Source organism: Camellia sinensis, chromosome 5 (genome assembly GCF_055761805.1).
Source record: "Camellia sinensis isolate YWXY chromosome 5, ASM5576180v1, whole genome shotgun sequence".
Lineage (NCBI taxonomy): Eukaryota > Viridiplantae > Streptophyta > Magnoliopsida > Ericales > Theaceae > Camellia > Camellia sinensis.
The window spans coordinates 12124546-12139578 of record NC_138965.1 but is presented as its reverse complement, the minus strand read 5'-3'; the positions used below and the strand labels follow the sequence as shown (position 1 = coordinate 12139578).

General features: G+C 32.5%; 1 long non-coding RNA gene across 2 annotated transcripts; it reads left to right on the top strand.

Annotated features, from left to right (window-relative positions):
* Window positions 1–540: 540 nt before the first annotated feature.
* Window positions 541–9456, top strand: LOC114282864 (uncharacterized). 2 transcript variants are annotated; one of them, XR_003636429.2, is made up of 4 exons: window positions 541–960; window positions 2293–2508; window positions 5658–5778; window positions 8014–9456. It is a non-coding gene; the product is annotated as an uncharacterized LOC114282864 (long non-coding RNA). The 2 variants fall into 2 exon arrangements; XR_003636428.2 differs by lacking the exon at window positions 8014–9456 and having other exon boundaries at window positions 548–960; window positions 5658–5951.
* The last annotated feature ends 5577 nt before the right edge of the window (window positions 9457–15033 follow it).

Sequence of the window (15033 nt, the reverse complement as noted above, 5' to 3'; positions counted from 1 at the left end):
ACATATTTTTACTTAATCCTTTTACTAACAATCCCCACATTAACAATCTCTTCACTAACCATCCTCTTATTGACAATCTCATTCAACCTAATCCGCCAAACAAACGTGGCCTAATAGTATTGCCAAAGTTATAATTTGGCAATCTACAATAACAAAATGTCAAATTATAACAATGATGTTCCAACGGTCACATGCTATTTTGACAAATTTCAATCAATTTTTCCTCTAATTTTGTAGGTGATGTTTGGGTATAGGTTTTTGAATAATTTTTTTATTATTTATTTTTTTTCTTTTATGAACATTTAAAAACTTTTTCTTAAAAAAGTCAAATATTTACATTCTACCCAACTAGATAAATATAAAAAATTAAAATAAATTGACATTGAAAAATCCCCAAATATAAAAAATCAAAATAAATTAAATAATTAAAATTACATTAAAATAAATTGACATTGAAAAATAAACAACAATCCAAAACCTATTTTTTCAAACAATAATTCGAATAGGGCGCTCTCTCTTTCTCTCTTTGCATCTTTTTCATTCTCTCACTCTCTTAATCCAGAACCTTCTCATTGACCTGCCTCACTTCTTTTCTTTGAAGAACAAACGTCTCTCTCTCTCTCTCTCTCGCTCGCTCCATTGTTCTCTCTTGTCTCTTCCCCAGAACCCACTACCACAAAATGGACTATTACCAAAAGAACCCCAACATTTCTTTCTCTTTCTCTTCATCTTGGTCTTTCACAGTCGACATCTCACCCCCTCTTCTCTTCATCTCTTTTGTCTCTCTCCCGTGACATCAATTGACGAGATCAAAGATCACAAACCCCTCTTCACATATCACAAAGAAGATGAAAACGAAGATCATAGATCAGGAAGACATTTCGCAGATCGCAAATCAAAGAGCCTTCTTCGCAGATCGCATATCACAAACCCAAACTTTTAATGCATATTGAAATTCAGGTATTTTCTATTTTAAATTTGCTTCATTTTTTGGGATTTTTGATTGAGATTGCTTTACTTTGCTTGAGATTTGGTGAATTTTGTTAACCAAAAAAAAAAAATTCCCAAATCTATATAAACAAATTGGTGAATTCTGTTAAAAAAAAAATTGGTGAATTTTATTTTAAAAAAAATTATCTGTTTTAGGGAGTTTTTTTCGGGAAAATATGAGAAAATGAGGGAGGATATAACAACCTCAACCTGTGATTAGCTTATAATCCATGATTAAGAATGCCTAATGAGTAATTAAGAAGAAATTCTGAATTAATTGCATGTGTTTTATGCTTATATCTGTCAATTGTAGAAATATATGTTGGCAATTTTGCTTGAAGCTGTGAATTGAAAGCCTTATCGGCATCAGAATACGAAATTGAATAGGCCAATGTGTAAATTAGAATTTTTGGAATATTATCGTAAGTTTAATTAAAATTCGATTCGAAATCAAATAATTAGAATAAATAATTGCAATTTGATTAGGCTAAGCTAGATTAATTAGTGAAGCCTATATAAGGCTAATGTTGAGCCTTAGAACATTATATACACTTCCATTTCAAGCTTCTTGATCTCAAAAATGTGAGAGAGAGGAAGCGGGGGAGAGAGAGAGAGAAGAAATCAACTTAAACGCTAAGGACTTATAGAGAAATTGAAAGAAATTGAAGAGAACTTGGAGGATTAAGCTACTACATTTGAAAACTCAAAGCTTTAGGTAAGAATTTAATTCATCCTTTATGAGTTTGAGCTGGCTAACATTAGAATTCAAGAGAATTAAGTTGATTCATGTATAATTTGAGCTAAGAAAGTAGAATTGGGAAGCAAATCATGCATGCATGCTTATTTCATCATGGTTTGACTTTATTTTTCTAGAAATTCCTTATGCATGTCATTGTTCATGCTTGGTTTTGGAAATTCATCACATTTTACTTTATTTTATCTCAATTGATCATGTTTTGGAAGAAATGAACCCATATCAAGTCATGCATGTTTTATATATTGAATTTCAAGTTTTGTTTTGGATTAATGACAATGCTTTTGGGCTTGATTTTGCGAAATAGCTTCAATTAAAGGAAATTAAAGGAAAACAATCTACCATAATTGAAGAAATTAAAGGAAAACAGTTAGAAAATGAATTTTTGAATAAGATTGTTGATGAGATTAATTCAAAACCGAGGCCCAGATTCATGTTTGGAGCCAATGTCTTGAAATTTCAAGGATGACTTTGTGTACCGGATTGTTCAGAGTTGAGAAAACGTGTTATGGCCGAAGCTCACAAGTCTAAATTTACTATGCATCCAGGAAACACAAAAATGTACAAAGATTTGAAACAGAATTTTTGGTGGCTTGGTATAAAGAAGTGTATTGCTAATTATGTAGCCACGTGTTTGCACTACCAACAAGTGAAAGCTGAACATCAACCACCGACTGGACTGCTTCAGCCACTTCCAATACTAGAATGGAAATTGGAGCATATTACAATGGACTTCATTGTTGGACTGCCTTGCTTCTCTCAAGGTATGGACTCTATCTAGGTCATTGTTGATCACTTGACTAAATCTGTTCACTTTTTGCCTGTGAAAACATTTTATAATGCGAATAAATTGGCTAATATCTATGTGAATGAAATTGTGAGATTGAATGGAGTACCTGTGTCTATTATATCTGATAGAGACTCAAAACTCACTTCAAGATTCTGGCAAAGTTTGCAACAAGCCTTGGGAATTGAATTGAGACTGAGCAGTGCTTATCACCCTCAAACAGATGGCCAATCTGAACGAACCATTCAAACTTTGAAGGATATGTTGAGAATGTGTGAGTTAGATTTCCAAGGGAATTGGGAGATGTACTTATCTCTGGTCGAGTTTGTGTATAATAACAGCTATCATTAGAGTATTGATGGCTCCTTTATGAAGCTTTGTACGGAAGAAAATGCCAATCTCCGATTTGTTGGGCTAAAGAAGGAGACATGTCGTTGGCATCGCAACTTGTACAAAAGACAACTGAAAAAGGTGAAACTGATACAATAACAATTGAAAACCGCTCAAAGTCGTCAAAAGAGTTATGCAGATGTCCGAAGAAAAGATAGGGAATATGAAGTCAGTGACCATGTGTTCATTAAAGTAACTCCGATGAAAGGCCAGACACGGTTTGGAGTTAAAGGCAAGGTTGGCACCGCGATACATTGGGCCATATAAAATCATTGAGAAAATTAATCTAGTGACATATCAAGTGGCCTTACCTCCAGTCATGGAGAACATGCACAATGTTTTCCATATTTCTATGCTTTGGGACTATTTGCGAGATCCACTTCATGTCATTGAATTGATCCATGTACTTCTGAAAGATGATTTTACTTATAAAGAATGACCAATATAGATAGTTAACCATCAAATCAAAAGATTGAGAAACATTGAAATCCCATTGGTGAAAGTTGATTGGAAAAATCATAGAGGGACGTATGTGATGTGGGAAACCGAAGAAAACATGATGAAGAGATATCCTGATTTGTCCCCCCTAGACCCGATTTTTTTTCAAAATGAAGGTAATTCGAGTTTGGAGGACCAAACTCTTTAAGGAGGGAAGACTGTAACAACCCCAATCTGTGATTAGCCTATAATCCATGATTAAAAATGCCTAATGAGTAATTAAGAAGAAATTCTCAGTTAATTGCATATGTTTTGTGCTTATATCTGTCAGCTTTAGGAATATTTGTCAGTAATTCTGCTTGAAACTATGAATTGAAGGCCTTATCGCTATCAGAACACGAAATTGAATAGGCCAACGTGTAAATTAGAATTTTTGGAATATTATGGTAAGTTTAATTAAAATTCGATTCGGAATCAAATAATTAGAATAAATAATTACACTTTGATTAGGCTAAGTTAGATTAATTAGTGAAGCCTATATAAGGCTAATGTTAAGCCTTAGAACATTATATACACTTCCATTTCAAGCTTCTTGACCTCAAAAACATGAGGGAAAGGAAGAGGAGAGAGAGAGAGAGAGAAATCAACTTGAAGGCTAAGGAATTATAGAGAAGTTAGAAGAAATTGAAGAGAACTTGAAGGATTAAGCTACTATATTTAAAACTCAAAGCTTTAGGTAATGATTTAATTCATTCTATATCAGTTTGAGCAATCTAACATGAGAATTCTAGAGAATTAAGTTGATTAATGTATAATTTGAGCTAACAAAGTAGAATTGGGAAGCAAGTGATGCATGCATGCTCATTTCATCATAGTTTGAGTTTATTTTCCAAGAAATTCCTCATGCATGTCATTGTTCATGCTTGGTTTTGGCAATTCATCACATTTTACATTATTTTATCTCAATTGATCATGTTTTGGAAGAAATGAACCCATCTCAAGTCATGCATGTTTTATATATTGAATTTCAAGTTTTGTTTTGGATTAATGACAATGCTTTTGGGCTTGATTTTGCGAAATGGCTTCAATTCATAAAGTTTTATGAGTTTACAAGTGTTTTCTTAAGTCTTGGCCCAAAAGAATGTGTTTTGATACATCAGAATTGAGTTTTGAAGCTTGGCGAGCAATCTGGAAATTCCAGAATTTGGCAAGATCGCTCGAGCGAAGTTCCTTTGCTCAAGCGTAAAATGCAAGCTCCTAGTACTTTTACAGACATGAGCCTTAGCTCAAGCGACAGAATTTGTGCTTAAGCGACCACCATTTATTCTCAACACTTGGCTCGAGAGACCGTCGAGCGTAAAAATCGAGTATCTGGTACTTTTGCAAACTTTGCAGATCGCTCGAGCGATCAAAACTTCGCTCGAGCGAACTGCCTTGTTTTCAAAATTTTGGCTAAGTCTTTCAAAGTGCATTTTTGCATCCTCATTGCATCTAAGGTATTCCTAGGCCATGTTTAAACTACAATAATGAGGATAAAAGTTAGAAACACACGCTAAGGAAGAAGAATGATAAGTTAAACACCTTTGAGACGTGTGTCCAATGTGTATCTATCATGTGTTTGTATAGATCATATGTTATCGCCCGCCTGATCAATCTGTTATGTTCAAGTAATCTGTCATGCTACTGCTGGCGCTATCTGTGAGTAACAACTTTGTAAAACTATGTTTGATTATACGTATTTTCTGATTGAAATGATATGATCAGTTTTTTGAAATGCTTTTATGAATCATGAATGAATGTCCATTTTTCTAAAATGTATTTGTGGCATCCTTAGTTCACCTGGCCTTTTCCCTGGGGTAACAATACCGTGGCTTATGTTCATGTGGCCCTCGTTCGGGGGTAACAGTACCATAGCCAATATGCACATGGCCCTTGCCTAGAAGTAACAATATATTAGTCTACGTTCATGTGACCTTTGCCCAGGGATAACAATACCGAGGCCTATGTTTATGTAGCCCTCACCTGGGGGTAACAATACCATGGCTATATGTACACAAAGATGTTGACCTTTATGATTGTCGGTACCGACTATGCATGTTAGTCTTTATGACCAATCTGATCTGTTAGCTAATGGATGTACCACATATAACTGTTTATGAAATCTGTATAAGTATGTGAATCTGAATCTGAATCTGATATGAAATCTGATTTCTGAATCTGTTTTAGACATCATTCATAAACCCTTTACCCTATTGTTATCCACTAGGCTCTAGTTCACTGTATTATTTATGTATGTAGGTGATCAAACACGGGACCAGGCCTAAGTTGCTAGCCTAGAGTTTTGTTTTGTCAAACCAGCCACTGTACCTCCCGAGGAGGTTCCCAAGTGTTTCAAATGCTCAAGTCTAGCGCACGTGATGTATGTCTTAATCTTTTCTTTCTTTTGTTAACCAAGATTTTTGTATAATCTGAATTTAGGGCTAAGTCTCTTTTTGTTTTGTTTAGAAATGGGTGTCGAAAGACAGTGACTACATATAAATATGTAAATATAAGTTTTAAAATCTCTGTCCCATATAAGTCTGCATAGCTCTATGGACGTTGTTTTTGTAATATTTGCTTCCGCTAAATCCTTGTATGTTAATATGTGTGACAACCCTCACCTCTGATTACTGCTAAACTGTGACTGAGTATGATAAGTAACTGATTAGGAGGAAATTCTAAACTGATTGCATGGGTGTATTGTCTGTAAATGCATTTCTATCTGTTTGACTACTAAATAATCTATTCGTGTTTTAATTTTGAATTGCGAATTGAAGGCCTTATCGGCGGCCGAATATGAAATTGATTGGTGTTTTATGTTAATTAGAATTTATGTGATTTTATGGTAGCTTTAATTTAAATTTGATTTGGGAGGATTAAATTAGAGTTATTTAAGTTAAATTACATTAGTTTGGCTTTATTACCAAATTGCCATTGAGTGGCCATTTCCTACACATTTTGTTTGGACTTAATGGTTGTACTTTATATCATTTCCTCATCTCATTTGAGACCAAAACCGTGAGCAAGAGAGAGAGAGAGTTAAGAGAAAACTTGAGTTCATCAAATTTAGCTTGGGAACTAGAAGAAATTGAAGAGAGATTGCATAATTGAGCTTGTATACCTTAAATTCTAGACCTAAGGTAAAGATTCATCTTCTTGATTGTGAATTTAAGTTGTTTCTTGCATGATTCATGGAAAGATTAGTGATTTAAGGCAAGAATTAGCTTAATATGTTAAATTGAGGCTTAATCCATGCATGCATGCACATATTCTTGAATTTTAAGGTTGTTCTTCATTAATTTCCACATGCATGTCCACATTTTTGTTATAGTCCATGAATTCATCATGTTCTTGAGCTAAAACTTGCATTTGGTCATGTGTTAGTAGCTTTGAATTCAATTGAACACATGCATGTTAAATGTACATCTTGTTCTTAAAGTTTATTTCAAATTGGTGTTAATTGGGTTACTTTTGGGCTTGATTTTACAAAATTGATCTTTGAAACATGTTGTTTTATGGGTTACCAAGTATTTTCCAAAGTTTTGGCCCAGAAAAATGAGTTTTGAATGGTTGAATGTTGAATTTCATGTTTGGAGGTCAATCTGGATTTTTCAGAAATTTGACCTACGCTTGAGCGGGGACTTTCACGCTTGATAGTGAACCCTGAGTACATGCATTCTGCTCGAGCGATGAGAGTTACGCTCGAGCGTGAAATGCGTATACCCAGAAGTTTGTGTGTTTTGCAGTACGCTCGAACGAGAGAGTTCACGCTCGAGCGAGGACCTAAGTCTCACGCTCAAGCGGAGGTCGAGCGTCCGTCGAGCGTGAATTGCATGCATCCAGTACTTTTCATGAAAGTTACAGTCTGCTCGAGCGAAGGAATTCACGCTCGAGCGGAGCTCCTTTGTCTGCATGTTCGCTCGAGCGTAGAAAGCCACGCTCGAGCGGGACTCCTGTTTTCTAAAAATTTTGAAAAGTGTTTTAAAGTGCATCTTTAGATCCTCTTTCCATCTTAGACATTCCTAAGCCATGTTTAAGGCATCTTAATGAGGATTTTGATGTAGAACCACACCGAGTCAAGATAGGGACTAAGTTGTTGATTCCCAAGTGTATAACTTAGTGTGTGTTCGTTCTGTAACTGTGTAGGATTGGCATCCGAGGACGCTCATTAGCGGCTTATAGCCCAGTGCTCTGTGAGTAACAATGTTGTAAAGATATGTTTAAATATGAATATTTTCTGAATGATCAACTGTTCTGTTTACTGAAACGTTATTGTTTAATGAATTAATGTTTGTCCTATTTGTAAACTGTATTCGTGGCATCCTTAGCAACTTACTGTTACTGTACTGTTACTGCTACTGTCATGGAGATCTCTGTCGGTTCCCAAGTTTGAAACCACTACTGTTACTGTTATGATGGCCATCAACTGACTGTTCGGTCTGTTAAGACCTACTGTACTGTTTTGCTATTGGATGTACCACATATAACTGCTATGGTTTCTAAATGACTGATATGACTGTTTAATTACTGAAAGGACATTCATTTTTAACCTCTTTACACAATTGTTATTCGCTGGGTTTTAGCTCACTGTTTATATATATATGTATGTGTCCAGGCACTGGATCGGAGTTAGGAGTGTTGGGTTAGCTCTCGTTTTGTCAAGTCAACCGTTGTGCCTCACTGTGAGGTTCCAAGTCGTTTCAAGCTAGGGCTGGTTTGGGGTGTTTTAGATTTCCCCTTTTGCCTCTGTTCTGTAATAAATGTTGAGACTTACACTGTACTGTTATGTTAGGGATTTGGTCCCTAACCTGAATGTCTGTATATGATGTATGTATATACTGTTTTGGTTTGAATGTGAATATGTTCAGGAAACTCTTATTGCATTCAAAATGTCACAGCTCATTGGACACCTTTTATTTACTGTTTTGGCTTCCGCCAGCCCCTGTACTCTGTATTACTGTCTTGACTGTTAAGCAAGCTTTCGGTAATCACGGATTACTGGCCGGTTACGGTGCTAAAACCATAGTGGCGGGTTTGGGTCGTGACAATATGTTTCAGAGGCCTTCGGTAATCTTAGGATTACTGACCGGTTACGATCCTAAACTTATAGGGGTGAGTTTAGGTCATGACAGAGGGAAGGAAGGAAAGAAAGCAATTAGTTTTGGGTGAGCTGGCAAATTTGGCAGCTGCCAAAGCTTATGACAAATTTGGCACAAGATTTGACAAATGCCAAATTTAACAGCCGCTATATTATGCCATTGAAGAACCCATTTTGCCCTAAGCTGCCATATTTTGGCAATAGCAGGTGTTTTAGCAATCCGTTGGAAATGCTCTAACTAATTTGTTTTGCTCTGATATAGTCAACTCTTGAAAAAATGAGATTAACCTAGGAGATAGAGAGATCAAATTTGTTGAGGATTGGTTTGAATATAGATTATTTTAGTAACTTTTTAATTTTTTAATTAAAATATGAGGTGAAAAAAATTAATATTTTTGGGATGATTTTTTGTTTTTGTTTTTTTTTTTTGAATATATAAAAAAAATAGAGATAAAATAAAATCTTTATTTTTTGTATAATTTTTTAACTTTTTGACATTTTTAGTGACTTTTTAACTTTTTAATTATTATAGTATATTGTCAAATGATTCTCACCTAATTTCAACATAGGTTTTTGAATTTTTAACACTTACAAGGGTTCTCTCTACTTTCAATCCTCCTCACATATTGTTGTGGGTGTTTTTCCTCATTAACTCTAACTTCTAGTAATGACTGAAGCACAGTAGTGGCAGTGGCAGTGGCAGTGACAGAGATTGGTAGCGACGATAAGGACAACATCGACGGCAAGTTTGCTGCAGATCTTACTTTTCGAAACCATATCTATAAGAAGATCAGTGATTTTTCCTAAATCTTAGCTATTTTTTTCACAGTTTATTTTTTGTTGTTTATAGTTCTTGTTAGATTGTTTGTTTGGCCCTTTAACATCATGTTCTTTTAATTTCATTTAATTTTATTTTTTTTATCTGTAGAAGAGTAACACTAGACAAATATAATTTTTCTTAATGGCTGGTAGAATAAGTAATCAAAAAGAGTAATGCTGCACAAATATAATTTTTATATAAAATACACTATATATATACAAATTCTGTTTATGAATCAATACCTAATCAAGAATAAAAGTTTATTCTATTACGACGCAAACATTATAATAAGGAGGATTTGAAATTACATTCACATTTTCACTCAAAATTCATATCATTTAAATTTTATAGAATTACATCACTTTTTGTAACTTTTTTTTATATATACAAATTTTCATTATGACTAATTTAGTAAGGGAACATGCTAATTTAGTAATTTTTTGACTATTTAGCTAAAATATGAGGTAAAAAAAATTAATATTTTTGGGATGACTTTTTACCTTTTTACGAAAAGATGTGTAAAAAGTAAAGAAAAAATAGAATCTTTGACTTTTTAATATGAGTTGTTGACTTTTTTATTTTTTTAATAACTTTTTAACTTTTTGACTGAATGAGACGCTTCCCAAACGATGCCTAAATCATTGTTTTTTTCTCTCAAGTTATCTTCAACCCCCAAATGGTTACCAAATGTGATCACCCAATAGGCAATGTTGGGGAAGAAAGATTTGTAGTCAAAAATATACTATAATTTATTATATTACTCTTTTTATTTTTTATATTTTTTTTTATAAAAAATTTAAATAGTAGTTAATTTTCAAACTAGCATTAATATTTCTGTGCATTGTGAGATGGGGAGGGAGGGAATGAGTGACGTTAAGCTTAGGGAGGAAGAAGACAGGTTGGTAGTTGACTCAAATGATGTTAGGTCATTTCTCCCTCCCTTCATTGATCCATCACTGTCACGTGGAGACCACCACCAAACCTGCCTATATTCCTCTGTTCTCTCCCGTCTCTCTTCTCTATTTGCATGTTTATATATGTTGTACACACATTATCACTTCCCCATCCACCACCACCACCTCTCTCTCTCTCTCTCTCTCCTCTTATTATCATATCCCACCAAACTCCTTAACTTCCCTACCAGCTTTACTTTTGCTATCTTACGCACACAGCTTACTTGCGCACCCCCAATCCCACCACCAGAAAACCAAAAACTCTTTTTCATCCAATATTTCCGTTTGGTAAAACTGTAAAAAAATAATTATAACTTATAATTTAACAGTTTATAATTTATAATTGTGAACATAAATTGATTTTTAATTTATAAATTAAGTTTTTCCTCTCCCACTCAAAGAAAAAGTTGATTTTTGATTTACAAAAAGTTATAAACTGTATTGTTGAGCTGAACCAAACACATCAAAATAACTTAAATTAAACTAAAAATTAAAATAAACTAAAAATAAACTCTACCAAACAGGACCAATATGATGAATCAACATCCCCTTTTACTATTGTCAAATGTCTTACGTTATTAAGATGTCTTGCTTTACTTTTTGAAAAATTTGGTAAAAACCTCTTTGTTGGAGCTTTGTCCGGTAAAAAAAAATAATTTAATTTATTTTATTTCATAAATCTTTTGACGAGGAGATACATAAATGAGTAAAAATAAAGTAAAATATTTTTTTTAACAATATTACCATAGTAACATGTTACTGTGAACTTAAAACAGAGTAGCATATTACTGTAAAATAAAGTAACATGTTATTGTGTATATCAATTTCGACATGTAGATCAAAAGTTATATTATTTTAAAATTTAATATTTTGATAATAATGATATGTATTGAACTTTTAAAAAAAATATATTTTATACTTATCCTTAATATATTAAAATTTTATTGTGATAGTATTTTGACCAAATTTCCCTACTTTTTCATACAATAGATGTGTTTTATGAAAATCAACTAGTTATAAATGGAGAAAAAAGAAAATTTAAGAAATTATTAAATTCTGAAGTTTGATATTAAAATTTGAGGTAATTCTATAAAGGTACATTGGGAATAGAAAAAGTGTGACAAAAATATTGCTCCTATCAATCAGTTTTTTGGTTTTTTGTTTTTGCCCAATAGGATAGTAGGAATTAATAAATTAAATTACAATGAAAGGTTGTAATGATTTCATCCACTCAAATTTTAAAATTTTGCCCTTTTTACTATTATAAGAGATAATTACATGAATCACTTAGCCAACTGCCCTCTCTTAATAAACCAATTTATTTACATATGTACAATTTGTAATTAAATTTAATAATTACGACAATTATTTTAAGTAGTTCAAAAGAATTAAAATATTTTATTGTTATTATGTTCTGGGAGTATTTTTGAAAAAAAAAAAAATTGTGACATTTATTGACAAAGATTTTTGCTTGGTATATTAGTCTAGAAGATACAACCGCTTCGTTTGGCAAAACCATGTTGGGGATAAAAAAATAGTCACTAAAATATAAAATATGTTAAAAACCAAATCAAGGCTTATTTTGAGAAGATGGTAAAAGTAATTTTTTTGACTTTTAATCAAGCTTTTGGCTTTTTTAGACAAATGATTTGAAAAGTTGGTAAAAAGTGACTTTTGACTTTTTTGATTAATATTTATTTATAATGTCAAATCATAATAAAATTACCAAACAACCCCCATTTATTTAAAATATTTACAACTTCACCTATGTAACACATTTTGACCCATGAGGGTAAAATTGTAATTTCACCGTTGGCTAAAAACCAACTTCCCAAATAAAAAAAAGACAGAAAAGCCAACTTTTGGCTTTTGCTACAAACCAAAAAAAGTGGCTAAAAGCCAACTTCCTAAAATAGCCCTAAATGGGTTAAAAAGTCAATAAAATAAAATATTATATTCAAACCATAATTATTTTAATTTTTCCATCACAAAAATTAAAAAAAAAATAATTCAAACGAACTTTTAGTCTTAAGCTAAAAAAGTCACCAACTAAATTTTTTTTACCAAATGACAACATAGTATACATGAGAATTATAAACAAGGACCTGGAGCCCCTCTAGTCCGTAATCCGGATTGGAGGGTGTTATTCAGGCCCGTAAAATTTATTACAGATCTCGTTTTAATAATCAGAATCGTTCATTTCGTCTGACACTTTATATATATCAATCACAAAAAAAATTAGATTGGTCAAATAATCGTAACATATTCAACTTATTATGTTTGTCAACAAAAAAAATTACACAACAATTGTGTTTTTAAAAATACATTTTTTTTTTTTTGTTTGTGACAAACACGATAAATCGAATAAGTTATGATTATCGAATCGACCTAATTTTATTTTTATTTTTTTATGATTGATATACACAAAGAGTCCGAAAAAATGAACGATTTGTATTATCAAAACGGGACCCATAATGAGATCGGAACATCACTTAATTTGTAAAATTAGTGGTTCTCTTTAGTGGTTCTCTTCTTTTTTATTAAATAAAAGATGTACCAAAAACAACTGTAATTGCATATTTGGTTTTATTTTCAGAGTTTTTTTTTTTCTTATCCTAAAGAAGAAATTAGTTTGATAAAAATAAATACCTAAAAATTATTTTTTATTTTTTTAAATTAGTTTTTTCCTAAAAAATAGAAAATTATATAAAAATAATGAATTTTTTATTTTTTTACCAAACTAGTTTTTAGTTTAAAAAAAAAAACAGAAATTAAAAAAAGAAACCAAAAAAAGGTGAATAGTTTATTGTTAATAACTAAATAAGTAAAATCAATTGTAATATTACTAACAAAGATGCTAATATATTTTCATGCAGCCCATCACACTTTGGTCATTAAATTTAGGATAAAATACAGCTCACCTCCATGTGATTTGGGTTTGGAGTAATTTTCGCCCATTGAAATTAGGCAGACAACTCGGTTGTGATTGTAAACTAGATTGAAACACAAACTCCTAGCGATAGTCATTTTAATCCGATTCATAAGGGCCCGTTTATATCCATCTGAATGGAATTGATTTTACCCGATCTGATACTTGTGTGGGACAGAAATAAATTATATTTTGGTCACCCACAACGGGGATGGGGTGGGGGCGGGGGCAGGCATCGCCTTTCCCGATCCAAACCCGATCCGATACAATTAATAATATATATATATATATATATAAATAAATAGTATATATGTATATATATAATATAATTAGATATAAGAAAAGAATATTAAATGTCCGTGATTTTGTTCAAATATAAATAAATAATAATCTTAAAAGTCTTACTGTTTATATATATATATAGAAACGAGAGAAAATTTTTAGTGTGTTAAGGATTTAAATCTCAATTTTTTTGGCTATTTAAAATGTGGTTGGATATCCACGGGTATTAGGTATCCGCGGTGGCGGGGATAGGGTTGAAAAATTTCACCCATAATGGGATTGGGGCGGCGGTGGGGTTTGAAAGCGGGGGAGGGAGATAATATACCCGCCTCATGGCCATCCCTACTAACTCCGTTAACGGAAAGACATGAAATTACCTTAATACCCCTCTGGCATTCTACCTTACTTTTTGCTTCTCTTATTTTATTTTTCTCCTCTCTTTGCATAATAATTTCTAACTTAAACACTAATAGTTTTCATGAAAAATTAGCATTAATTCAATTAAATTACAAATTAACTACCCATAAAAAATAAATAAATAAATAAGCTATAGATCACTAGTTATTTATTTTAATTTTTAACTTTATAAACTAATTTTCAATTTATTATATTTTACACAAATATACAGCGAAGGAAGAACATGATTTTGAAATGATGATCAAACATCATCAAATCGTCAAATAGAATCATGGAATAAACTTAGAAAGAAGATGAATTTCTTAGATCATGGCATCCTTTTTTTGGGATCACGAATTTCTGAGATCTAGGATTATAGCAACAATGGTTGACGGGCGTCAATGGTTGAATGGGGAAGAGATGACAACAATGGTATGTAGGGAGAAAGAGGCTGGTGACGGTGGTTAAGTTGCAGAAGTGGTTAGGAAAAGAGAATAAGAGTGGAGTGGTGAATTAGAAAATAGGAGACTGAGTGCAAGATAGGGGTCGGGGGACGGGTTAGAGAAGAGATGGGGTGACTAGTGGAGGAGGAAAAATTACAAGGAAGGTTAGGGTATTGTATTGGATGGGTTGGAGAAAAAACATATAAGGCATATTTGTCCTTAAAGATTTTCGGTTGCATTTTTTTCATTACCACCTTCCAATTTAGGCACGTGTGACCTAGTTTTTGTAAATTTAGATAGAATTTACTAACAACAAAGAGGTAAAATGCTAAACGATTTAAACCATGAGAGAGTTCTTTGACTATTTTTATACCATGAAGGGGTAAAGTGCTCCAAGATAAAACTAACGGGTATATTGAATTTTTCCTTGAATTTAAGATGGTCTATGATATAATTGAATGCTAATAAAAAGAAAGTTTAATTTCATCTTTAATAGTTAGAGAGGTAATCATCAAAATTCATTCTCCATTGCCATCCTAATTTCAAAACATAAAACAATTGTCATTTTGGTAATTCTACAAATAATAAATTGCTGATTAGGTAGGTTTAAGGGGTATTGATCATTTCATTATTTATATATCCAACCTCAACAATTAGTGGTTTCATTGGCTTCATTTGGGGAGAGGGGTTGGGTTAGGTTTGATATGGGATTAT